Raw genomic sequence first — 13,044 nt, forward strand, 5'->3', positions numbered from 1 at the left:
AGGAAAAGCACACATGTAATACAAATGTTGATTTAGTTGCATTGAGTTTCCCAAGAAGCCACGCAAGAGATGAAGTTCCTGACACTTATAGTAAACCTATTCAACATTTCACCATAAAATTGCCAATATTTGAAAAAGTAAAACATGAGGATCATCTGTGTATCGTAAAGATGTATTTTGTTCTTATTTCCTAGCTTGTTGTGACCCCCTCAGATTTACCCCGTCGGGAACCACAGTGTTATGATAAAGACAAAAGGGCTGCAAGTTTATATTAGACAAAGGCTTTATTCAGAGAAAGCTTTATATTAAAAACATTGGACAGAGCTCATGTAAAATGTGGGATTCATTTTATTCTCCAAATTGGTCTCATTTGCATCATCAGCATGTCATTTCCAGTAAAGTGTTTGGAGTTAATTTGATGAAATGAGATGGGATGCAAAAGCCTCAAATCACTTTTATGCTTGATAATGACCTTTTTTTCATGGAAGACATCTTGACATGTCACTGTAAACAGGTGTAAATAATAAAATGAACCATGGCTGAATTCCATGTGTCAGCTGCAGTTTCGGGGGCCTGGTATTGTTCATGCTGCCTCATTGTCACACTGATATGACTTACTGTGACCTCGAATAGAACAGAGCCATTGTAAATGTTATTAGTAACACCTGCGCTTTTCCTGCTATGACAGGTCAAAGCGTGTGCTGTGAAAGAGGCCTGTTAATATTTCTGCACGACTTCGTTGCACCTGAGGATGAAGAGAGGCAGACAAAGAAAGGATGGCAAGCAAACGAGACCAACACCAGCTGTTTTCTGCATCGAGTTAGCAGATGAAACCTCGACGATGTTCCAATTTCTCATGGAGAATATGTTCTTTTGTGAATTGTTTTCACCCATCTGGTTTTGCTTTGAGCGCAGTCCCAAAGGACTTGTTTACAGCTCCGTGCATCATCTCAGGAATCAGAAATACAACTCAAACTTGCAGTTTTACTGTGTAATCAGATATACAGATAAAAGGTTTCTCTGCTTGTTTGCCTCCTTTGTGTATTTATGTCAATCTTAACAGTGCGAAGAAGGGCCCAGATGTTTGACAGGCTGTCTTACAGTATGTCCAAGTTTTGATGTGTTGGTACAAATGTGGGAGGGACAGGGAGTTCACTTTCTGGATGTAACGAGGCTAATATTAAGCATTATTTTTTAGGCCAGTATACATTATACAGAGCTGATGATAAAAGAGATTTCATAAGAAATTCTGCAAGACAAAAACCAGAATCTGTCAAAGTCCATACTGAGTGCCACAAACACACTGCTTATTACTGGGTTACCACTGTAAATAGAAACAGGCCACCATAAAGTGCAATAGCACACATGTGAACTCACTATGAAGCATTAAAGACACTGTCAGTTATCATATAGGAACATTAGTAAACCATAAGGGAGAAGCAGCTACAGTACATTATATCATATTGTATTGGCTTGATGCATGCAGTGATTTTGCATACACACATGCCACAATGTGACAAGACAAAGACATCAGGAAAATTACTGTAATGCCATTAAAAGGCCATTAAAGAGATAAATAGACATAGTTTGTACAGAGGGAGATCAAAGATACAATGTGATGTCAGAAAGGTTGAACTAATGACAAGCATTAAAAATCATTTGTTCTAAAAACACTCGTGTTTCACTTATTGTTTCTTCACTCGTATGTTTGAGCTTCACTGTGCAGGACGACGAATGCAGAGTCTGACGCTGTCTGTTCACGTCCATCTGCCGAAGAGGGAAAGTTTCTTTACACTCATCTTAAATCTGAGTTTAACATGTGAAATACAAGCAGGATTTTGCGTCATTACAACTCGTTTGGAGGCCAATTATGGTCCAGCGTGCAACTTACACAAGTGTGATGTGGAAACCTGAAGACTCCGGCACACTAAGTGGATCTTTCAGTGAAGTAGAAAACATCTTGAGCGCAGCTGTTAAACTTTTGAAATGAAAAATATTTGCATATTCATAGATTCTAGTTTTTTCAGTGAGGGAGAGGAAGATTTAAGAATTTTGAACATTGCTCTTAAAAGAAAACAAGTGAGTCACAAATCATTTTTACAGCATAGTATTTTTATATGACTTTAAACGTTCGGATCATTAATAAATCACAGACTAATGCTTAATAGAGCAGACATTAATAACAAACACTTCTGGGTTACCAGGTTGTGAAGATTTTCTCTGGCTGTTGAGTAACTGAGTTTCACTTTCTGATAAGCCATCAAATTAGCATTTATAAAATTATTAATAAAAGGTAATTAACCATTCAATTTGTAATCATAAATTGTTAGTAAGGGTCAAAAAGTAACACTAAAAGTGTGCAAGACACCCATAATATTGATGTTACTCAATAATAAAAGGTTCAGTGAAGCTAAATATAAGCTGCATTTGTGACTGTTAACAGATTGTTAATTAACAGTGTGGTTTTGTTTTTGTTTGTTTTTTTTTTTGTTTTTTTGCCACTTTCCAGATTAGAGTTTATATGAGGAACTAAAGAGCTGAAAAGACAAAGCTAGTGTGACACAAGAGGAAGATAAACCCGAGCCACAACCTGGCAACCCAGAAACTGTGCTTATTAATGACTGACTGGGAAATCACTGACAAATCAAATTAATAAAGGCTTTTGCCTCATTATAGTTACAAAGTGAAGATCCTTTATAAAAAGGGATTCACTGTACAAGTGGTACTAAAAATATTAGCGGAATATTATTAGAAAATATCACAACATAAGTGACAGTAACAGAAAAAAGTGGGGATAAGGTCACCATGAATGAATTTAAGTCGGAAAATGAAAGCAGGTTAAAAATGCATTTGTGCAGTTCGTTAACATGTACTAATAAAAGCAGCAGTAATTACTGCAGGTACCTCCCCTGAGTGGATTTAATTTTCTGCATCACATCTTCTGTTCATTAAGACAAAAAAAAAAGAAGAAGAAGAAAAAAAAGCATGTCAGAGCAGGCGTGTGCGCGCGCAGCAGAGACAGTGAGCTCGCGGTGCAGAGAGCGCCGCTGTGACAGTGGGAAGCACAATCCGCGTGCAGCCAGCACGAGGCGAACACCTACCAGCGTGCAGTGAGCGATGACTGGACGCAAAACGGTAAGAGCAGCGCTGCAAACGTTGCCTCACTCAGCTTTTAATGCCTTTTAGATGGGAAAAAGCTGTAAGCTGAAATGTTGTAATGAAGACTTACGGAGACGTTACCACGAGATTTATGTTGAGTTTTATTTGTAAGTTTGAAGAAAATGCAGACTCTGTATTTACAGTGTTCAGTTAGATCTCCTCAAAAATCTGCTTAAATTGCTGTTCCTTTCTCTAAGCAATGAGAGTAATGGAAAAAAAAAAAAAAAAAAAGCTAAGTTCTGAGAAGTGTACATCACTGTTAATGTTAACAGCTGCCTGTAAGCACTCAAAGTGACTCCAGCTGAGACATGAACTATTGTTTGGTGGATGCAGGATGTGCAGTAATGCTTTACAACCACTAACTTGTCAAGAGCAGATGATAAATGAGGAAAATTCTCCCTGGATGGAGAGGAAAAGTTGGACAACTCTCCAAACTGTTGTTAAGAAATGTTATAATCAGATCTAATTTTACCTCTGTATCATGGATTACACAAGAACTTGTTTTGATTGTGCAACGAGGATTTGAGGAAGGCAATTTATAGATACGCTGCTCTATACTGTAGTAAACTCTTACCCAAATGGTTCCCTGTGATATTTTTTCCTCTCTTATTACTTATGGGACTCTTCCTTTCCACTCCTCTGCAGTCCACTGATTTATGTAATGTTGCTGGAATGAAAAGTGCTGCGCAGGGGGTGGAAATCTGGCTTTCTGAGAGTCAAACAGATGAGGAGGCTTGTTTTAATCATTAGTCTCATGGTATCACTGGCATGGAGCTTGTGCAGGGGAATCATGGTTTGTACTCGCAGGCCTCGGCCGGTGTTCCCATTGCACAGAGGTGTGTGCAGTGAGCGCTGAATCACTGTTAATTTTACCATTTTCCTTGTTTACTCATATGCATCTGGCTATTAAAGTGGTAATAAACAAGGTTTGTATTGTTCCAAAAGAAATTACCCTGATATGCCTTTGGGAGGTTGATCAGGTTGTTGATCAATACCAGTGACTCAGCAATTATTTCACCAGATGCTCAGATTGTTTGTTCAAGTGCTCAGATGGAGCGTGGTGCTACAAGCAAGAGACAGCAGCGAGCCAAGATTCGTTTCGCCCTAAACTATTTGTTTGCCCTGGCAGCGCATGTTCGCCTGGGTTTCACACCAGGGGAAGAAATAACAAAAGCATTTCAGTTTTAGTGGATTGGATGAATGGGTTTCGTCCATTTGCCACTACACGTATGTGGCAAAAATGACTAAAAAACAAAGGGTGACATGAGGCCACGTTGCTAGAGAAAGCATCATTTCATAAGGGACACAAATTTTGACGCAACACTTTTGTCCAGTTTTGCACTTCGGTCCTGACCTTGGAGGCAGTCGTTGAATCAGCTGGGATGAGGTCAAACGCTCCCAAACAAGCGAGTAAGTGGACTTTTAGTTAAAACTGTTATCTTGAGAAAATAATCTGAGCTCGAGGTTCAATTGCAAGCGTTTTCTGGAGCTTTCAACCCTACAATCTTCATCATTGAATGGAAATTGCTCAGCCAACAAAAAGAAGGAGCTATTAGCCGACCTTGAGTTGAGATTATTTTGCCAAACGAACACTACGGTACTTAGCATCCTGAATTACTGCCCCTTTGCTCAGTGGCTGTGTTGGACCTGTCACTCAGTATCGGCCCACCACATGCTTTCATACACATTAAAGTGATTTCATACCTGGCTGAGGTGAAATAGTTGGCATATCAATAAAAAAAGATTGATGGAAATACAAATACAACTTCCTCACATTCTTGCCTTATTTCTATCAGCATAACATGGTTCTACTCAAAGGAACAATTTGACATTTTGGGAAATTGCTGAGGGTTAGGTTAGGAGCTCTGTGCCGCTCTCATACCTGCCCAGTAAATATTAAGCTACAACTAGCAGTTGGTTAGCTTTAACAAAGGCTGGAAAGAGGGGGAAACAGCTGGACACATAAACATTAAAGTGACAATTGGTGGCGTTATAAAGGACTGCATGCTGTACTATTTTGTGGCAAACAGCAGTTTATACGTCCTCCCAGCATTTCTATTCATCATCATTGGTCATTCATTGTTGGTTTCCTGGTAACATCTGTATTAATGAATGAATGAATATAAAGCTACAGCCAGCAGATCGTTAGCTTAGCATAAAGACTGGAAACGGGGGAAACAGCTTGCCTGACTCAGTCTAAAGCTACAAAATCTGACTGCTAACAAATATCCTGATAAATTAGCTTTAGTGTTGCCAGTTTTTATGTTTGAACTATGGACAGAACCAGGCTAGCTAACAGTTTACACCTGCTTCCAGTCTTTATGCAAAGCTATGCTAAGCTAATCACCTCCTGGCCCTATGCTGCATGCACAGATATGAGAGTGGTATCAACTCTTGGCAAGAAGCTAATTATTCAAAAAAATGTCAAACCATCCCTTTAACCAACAAACCCCAAAACTAAAACAACACAAATGGCAGCAGTATGAAAAACGGTGCTTGTAGAAGAAACCTGACATAAGTTAAGTACGTTACATATGAGACCTTACGTACATGATACAAGTCATTACTACGTAAGTTATTTATGCACACACATTAAAATAATTGACTTCATTGAAGTCACCTGGCTCTGAGAGTCTAATAGTGTTGTGGACGGGTTTACATTGAAGTTAGCTCCTGAGTTGGCGCATCTCCCACAGACCCTGAAGGGTACCTTGTGCACTGGTATGAGGTGCCAAGGTGGCGGGGAACAAAATGCGGGAATTAGAATGATCAGGAAGTTAAATTTTGGGAAAAGTTGGAAACTTTCCAGAGTTACTGGATCTTTCGATGACGTAATCTTGTTACGCCCTCTTTGTACTATTTGCATTAAACCAGCTGATGGAAATACCTGTTGAGCCAAACTTTCTTTTGTTGACTTTTTGGAAATGTGATTAAAATTTGAGCAATATTCGGATGGACACGACTTATTACTGCAATTCCCACTGGTGGCCGACAGCGGTCATTTAAAGTCATAGCTTACTTACTAATACTCCTTTAATACTTGTGTTTACATTACGTAGAACAAGATGACCTAATGTATTTAATTAAGGGCTCAAAGTCAGTGAGAAACTCTGATCATATGGGACGTATTAGTGTTAGGCAAGAAACAAATTTGCTTTCTCTTACACAAATATTTGTAACCATGTCTTTGAAAAAACAGCCCGGAGTCTGAATTTGTCACATCCGATCTCAAACTAGTTTGGACTGCTGTTTTATGACAGCGGTGCCTGTGTTCAGAGCGCGCTGATGAAATGGTTCGTCACTTGTTTTTCTCAGCTGCCCGGTCCCTACATACCTTTCACGGACATTAACTGTGATTGCCCTACAAGCAGAGCTCATTTTGGTTTGGTTCAGAAATATTATTGCTGGCTAGAGGTGCGTGCTCTTTTGCAACACCCAAGGGTGACACAGCTGGGTAATACGACCCGCAGCGAGTATCAGAGGTAACTGTTTCAACATTGTTTCTGGTGTGTATTAACTGGAGGCCAATGTCTTTTTAAATCATGTTTACTTGGGAAATTATTTCAAGTCCCAGAACTTTTCTTCTAAGCACAGTCCAGTGAATTAGTGGGATTATAAAAGTTCCAGTTAATACACGGAGGGTACTTTATCTGTACATGATGATTATAAACTCCAGATTCTTGCTTCGGGTTATTCTCACAATGCTTCAATGGAAAACAAATGTATTAAAGAAATATGTGTGTGTATCTAGATTCTTTGGTTTAGATTTGGTTTCCATTGTATTTGCAGGCGCACCCTTCATCTTCCTGGTTGAGTGATTTGTTGATTCAGTGTTGGACTGCGGTGAAAGAAATACTCAGATTTATTCATTAAAGCACCACTGCAACTACAAGTTAAAGTAAAGCAGCTATTATTGAAAATGCAAAATGTTAGTCTGAAAAATAAATGGACCTGTTATGTTCAGCAAAAAATTAAGCAAAAACTTGTCTGAAGTTCATTAATTGATTGGCCAGATAGTTTATTCAGCCTGATATACTGACTTTCATCGTTCAATTCAAAGAAAAGCATCAAAGTGTCATAAAAGCCTTGTAGTTACAACTTTTGAGATTTTTTTCACTTCATTTTAAAGCAGTATTAATCGATTTTTGGCCGCATGGGGACAGTTGAACAATATCTGACATATTAGCACCATTTAAGCTTGATGTGGCGGCTAATTTCTTACACCTATTTACACATCCAGCAGATACAGACAACCGTAGCATTCATGTTTTTGGCCACTGGATCAATATTCACTCCCTGTTTAGTTCTGGCCTGGTTTCCATCACGTGTTGAGTGAAATTTCTGGGTCTTAACCTCTATGTTCACCAGCTAGTCGCTAACTGTGTTTGTCTGCTGGTTGGTGATGGTAGCGTTCAGTCGGTTTGTCAGAGCTCTTTTGCTGAAAACAGCTAACCTGTGTTGATGAGTGCGGTGAGAGTGAAGCAAAATAGTAAAATCGTGGGTTGAACAACCAAAATAATGATTCAAAATAGACTAAAAGACTTCGTAAAGCTGGGACGAACTGCAGAGTTGGTGAGAATCCTCTATGGGTTTGACATATTGTAGTACAATTCAATTGTAGTATAACAAATATGATTAGCACAGCTTAGCCTTAGCTTTAGCATTAGCCCACAGAGATGCATGTCTGCAGGCTAAAGCAGTTTGACAACCTCTTGAACCTACTTCTTGAAGCTTTTTTCTTCTTGAAAAGTTTACATTCTGGAGGTGAAGACATGAGGCTTTTATAAAGAATAACACAATCAATTAGAAATTAATTTACTTTCAGTTCCTATGAGGTCTTCAGTGGGAGGTTAAAGTTGCAGCAAAGAGAGGAGAATTTAATTAAATCACTACAGCAGCAATAAACAACATTGTAGCATACATATTGGTGAATAAATCTAGCAGCAAAGAGGAACAGTCGTGCTAAATGAGAATATTATTATGTCGGATAAAAAGTATATGTCTTACAGAGCACGTAGTCACAGCCAGTAGTAACAAAATGTACTGTTTTTACATGAGTTGGTGTTGGGACACGTACACTAAAAAGAGGAGCATAGTGCATGTGGAGGGAGTTGTTGCAATAAAGTTTAAATATTATTGCTGGGAGCCACCTAAAACTAACATACAGGCATAACAAATATAGCAGTTAAATTAAAGAGATCTGTCAAGATTAATGACGCCTCGCAGAATCTGTGAAGCAGACGTACACACAGCTTTGCTCGTTTCATCCGCTCCCACAGGAAAACGAATTTACATTTCAAAGTTTTAGGACAAAAAAAATAAAAAGAGGAACGATTCAAAGGCTTCAGAGGCCCTGCTGGAAACACAGGTAGAAACGTCTGGTGTGAACTTAAATGAGAGTTTTCAGTGATGCTCAGACAGAAAAGTTTTGTTTTAGCAGCAACAAGTTAGAATCCCAACCTGGAACAAGTGTACGCTCACAGTATTAATTCAATTTTGAGTAATTTAATAAGCTTTTCTTCCCCCTTACCGAACTCTCTTGGCTTCTTTCCTGCCCTTCTAATCCCAAATGTATTTGCAATATGACTCCAAAACTTCCACTCACTTTTGGAAAAAAAGCTATTGCTATCTGCTAGCTGTGGTCTGGCACAAAACTCTGGGCCTCGTTCATGCCTCAGTAGGCCCCCGTCCCCCTTTTAATACAGCATTGTCTCTCCAGCAAGTAAACACATGCATCTGTTGTGGTTTGTAGGTTAATCAGTATTGAAGTGCTTGTAATGCAATTGAGATGGTTTACTTCTCAACATGCAGCGCTTAAGTGTCAGAACGTTGTTTCAGTCACAGTTTTTAGGATCTCCATTATACACGCCAAGGCTGTCAGGATGGTTCTTCAGAAATGCTTGTCGGATGGTTGAATCGCTCAGAAACACCCTCCTCCCACAGTTCGATGACAGCGGACGACAGGGGGGCGCCGTGTCAGATGATTTCTGTAACTTTCTGAAACCGCTGATCCGACATTCGCACTTCATGCCGTGTGAGGCGAGAAGAGAGCCGCCGTTTGAACCTTGTTCATTCTTGACACAACTATTCCTGTCGCTTTTCACGCAAACGGCTTTTTGATTTCCAACAAGGTCGGACAACACGTTGAGGGAACCACTTCTGATTGAGCGTAAGCCAACCATAAGAAAGGATTACTGTGTTACTGCACCAACCCAGTCTGTTGAAATTACCTTTAGCAGCCACTTTATGAGCTTATCTTGTCAGTATCTTGTCATCCTCAGTTACATGTGGCTGTTTCTCACACCAAAGACAATGCTGCTTCATTTATCAGCAAGCTAACGCCAATAATATTACTAATACTACTAATTAGCCAAGTTACATACCGATATTAAACACTCGCTTTCCCTCTTATTGCCTTCTGTCTCACTCCTCTTTGTCTATTTTCGTTTGGTATCCTGATTTTATTATTGTTTTTTATGATGGAAATTGCGTCAAAGTCACCAGCATCAGTGCTAGCTGTTAGTGGACTAACACCCTGCGGACTAAACCATTTGCACCTTTCGGAGCGGCTCGAATGTTATGAATGTTATGAATAACACTATCATGCCAATAAATTGCAGATAAAAGCAAACAGCTCCAGGCCTGTGGGGGGCCCTCGCCATTGTGGCGCTTTAATTCCACTATTACCTTCATTACTACACCCCTGTCTGGTAGTTGTGTAAAATTAATTCCCCCATGACATCATATGGAGGAGCGCTGCACGAAGAGCTGGAAAGTGTTGCTTGATATAGTCCCGCTTGATCTATTGGCAGAAATAGTGATGCTTCACCAAATGTAGGCCATAAAAAACCACGAGATGCAAAACATAATCTATTTTCACAAGGTTTCTCAGACCAAATACCACCCAAAATTTGTTTGGAAAGACACAAGTCAGCAGCACCCACCACACCAGACTCACTGCATCACAGAAGAGTTTTAACAGGCGTCTTGTGAAGCTGCTCCTATTTCAAGCGGCTGGCAGGCCGAGGAGTCCAAGCCGAGTCCATAGGCGCTGCTCCGGCTGCTGCTGCTGCTGCTGCTGCTGCTGCTGCTGCTGCTGCTGGCCCTGCTGTATCTGGTTCACGGGCTCTGCTCACACTGTCTTGTGGTTTGGACGGAGCCACTGTCATTTCACAGGAATTTCCTGCCATCTGCGCTCAGTCAAAGTTTCTCACAGATCCACACCTGCTTGTAAATGTTTAGGTTTGCCAGGAGGAGAGGACGGAGGGCTAGGTGAGCGCTGATGGGGGAAGAGGAAGAGATCCGCACGAGCATTTTGGCTTGAGTGTAGAAACAATGAAATGTAAGCTCGCTTGTTTGTGAAGGAAATTTGATTTTTATTGAAGACAGCAATTTGCTGATGTTTAGATAGAATGAGGAGATGAGTGTATTCCTGCACTCACACTCTTGCAGATATGTGTGCTGTTGTGCATGTCAAAGGTGAAGGAAGTTTTCAGATCCTCTGTTTGAATAGTATAGCTATACAACAATGCAAAAATACTCTAACTGAAATACTGACGTTATGGAAAATAATCTTTTTCGTTTTCTTGCTGAGAATTAGATTACATTTATTTAGATGGGAAGATTGATGCCACTTTCATGTCTGTAAGGTAAATATCAAGTTACAGCCAGCAGCTGGTTAGCGTAGCTTAGCATAAAGAGTGGAAATGAGGTGGAACAGCTAGCCTGACTTTGTCTTAAAGTAACAAAACCCTACCAGCACCTATAGTGTTCTCTAATCTGCTCGTTTAAGGCGTACGAAACAGTAAATATGGAAATACGTCGTTTTAGAGGAGGTTAACTGTGTGCTGAACTATTCCTTGGCCAGAAACAGTTTCCAGACAACCAGTGGAGATTCCAGGAAGTTGCAGTGTCTAGCCAGGAAGTCGTCTGGTTCATAGCCATCTGCAAAACAACAAAGTGACGTTTTTACACTTTATTGTACAACAAATGAGATATAATGTATTTTAAAGTGTTTTTAGGAGGCTAGCTGTTTCCTCCTATTTCCAGTCTTTTATGCTAAGCTAAGCTAAGCTAAGCTACCCAGCTGCATATTTACTGTAAAGACATGAGAGTGCTATACATTTTCTCATCTAATTCTTTGCAAAGGAAATAAGTGTAATTCCCAAAATGTTGATCTTTTTACTTCAGTAATAAGCAAATTGAACATTATGGAGCCCACAAAAGTTGTTTTTTTTTTTTTTTTTTTTTTCCGAAAGTCCTTTCCGTTCTCTCGCGATTAAAGTTTTACGACAGTATTATGTACATAACTGGCTGCTGCAGAGGCCGATTCTCACAGACTGTAGCTGTGATTATGTCTGTAGGCATGGCATGAAGCAGCTTTGGCTGTTGCTCTGATTGTGGCTGTGGCCATGGCTGTGCTTTGGTTGGTATGATTATGGTTGTGACACATAAGTTGATGTGGGTGTGACATTAACTACATGCAGGGCTTGAATGTGTGCAGTGAAATGACAGTTGTACTGAAGTTACTGTATTCCTGACCTCTGGTGGTGTGTTGGTCACATCTGTCATATCTGATATGACAGTTAATTTTAGGAGCAGAATAGCCACAGTGTCATTACGGCAGCCATGTCCATAGCGTCATGGCTGCAACCACAATGGCAGCTATACCCTGATCAGCACACTAACTGTTCCTGTGGATCGGGAAAAAACTGACTGCAAGTGAACGCAACATTTTTACCATCACCCTTCAGGACTCCGTGGTTAGGTATTAAAAGTTACATTTAAAATAGCTGTGAAATAAGTAAAGTGGACTAAAAGTACAATATCTGAAATGTAGTGTCATAGAAGTACAAGTCCTTAAGTACAGCAGCTGAGTACAAGTACTTACTGTATTTACTTTCCATTGTTGCCCTGTACAATACTCGACTTGTCCTCCCTCTCTGTTTGTGTGTGTTAACAGTGAATAGGTGCCTGATGAAGGCTCTAAACTGATTAAATAAAATGAAAATACCCCTTTTAATATGCAGATATGTGACATGTTTCAAGAAACTACCTCCTGTCGATCCAGTGAAAATAAACAATGAGAACAAACTCTGCTGGGAGATCGGAGATACAGTAAATTAGTCATTTCTAAAAACACTATCTGATCATAGAGAAGAGTCCCAGGACGATCATTGTCTGAAGTTAACAGCAATTCAAGCCTCTTTCTAAGATGACATGCATGAATTCTTATCCAACAGCATATTCTTATTTTGTGCAACATGAGACTGTGTTATTCACCTGCTCCCACTGAGTTTACTTTGACCCAAACTGCCTCTCAAAATCCTGAAAGTGCCAAAGAATTTTTCTGGCTGCAGTCACACAATAAATAGCCTGCAGTACAGTGGAACTGTGCGTGTTACACATCAGTGATATGAATGATCACAGCGCAGATACTGTGATCAATGGCTTCAGGCCAGAAAGGGTCAGATAGGATGTGCTTCCAGGGCATTGTTGATGGACTGTGCGAACACTGAATGTTTATGGTGTGAATTAGCAGAGAAGCAGCACTAAGAAGAGGGCTCATGTACCTGGAACATGATCTAATGTTGAGACAGGTCCATTTTTCTATGTATCGATCTGCCCATCCTTCAATGCATTATCATTGTCATGCAGTGAAAAGCAGTTTTAGTCACTAACGCAGATGATGGGCCATGATTCCCCTTCTGCATCATCTCAGCCTCTTCCAGCTGCAGTATCGATATAGCCGGGGATGGAAGAGTAATCTCCTCCTCTGTTGGGGTCTTGTCATGGTTTTGCATTCCTCACTTCTTTTTCAGGCTGTGTTTCCACAGCCATCAGTGGTTCTGTCACCTGGATGAGCCTCATCTTCGAGCAAAGCCT

General features: G+C 40.1%; 1 protein-coding gene across 1 annotated transcript in view; it reads left to right on the forward strand.

Moving 5' to 3' along the window:
• Positions 1 to 3,057: 3,057 nt before the first annotated feature.
• The window catches only part of LOC139339460 (zinc finger protein GLIS1), a 43,996-nt gene continuing 34,009 nt past the window's right edge, over positions 3,058 to 13,044 (forward strand). Inside the window, exon 1 of the mRNA XM_070975082.1 lies at positions 3,058 to 3,135. The gene's annotated coding sequence lies outside the window, so the exon portion shown is untranslated. The remainder of the gene's footprint in view (positions 3,136 to 13,044) is intronic.

Source organism: Chaetodon trifascialis, chromosome 11 (genome assembly GCF_039877785.1).
Source record: "Chaetodon trifascialis isolate fChaTrf1 chromosome 11, fChaTrf1.hap1, whole genome shotgun sequence".
Lineage (NCBI taxonomy): Eukaryota > Metazoa > Chordata > Actinopteri > Chaetodontiformes > Chaetodontidae > Chaetodon > Chaetodon trifascialis.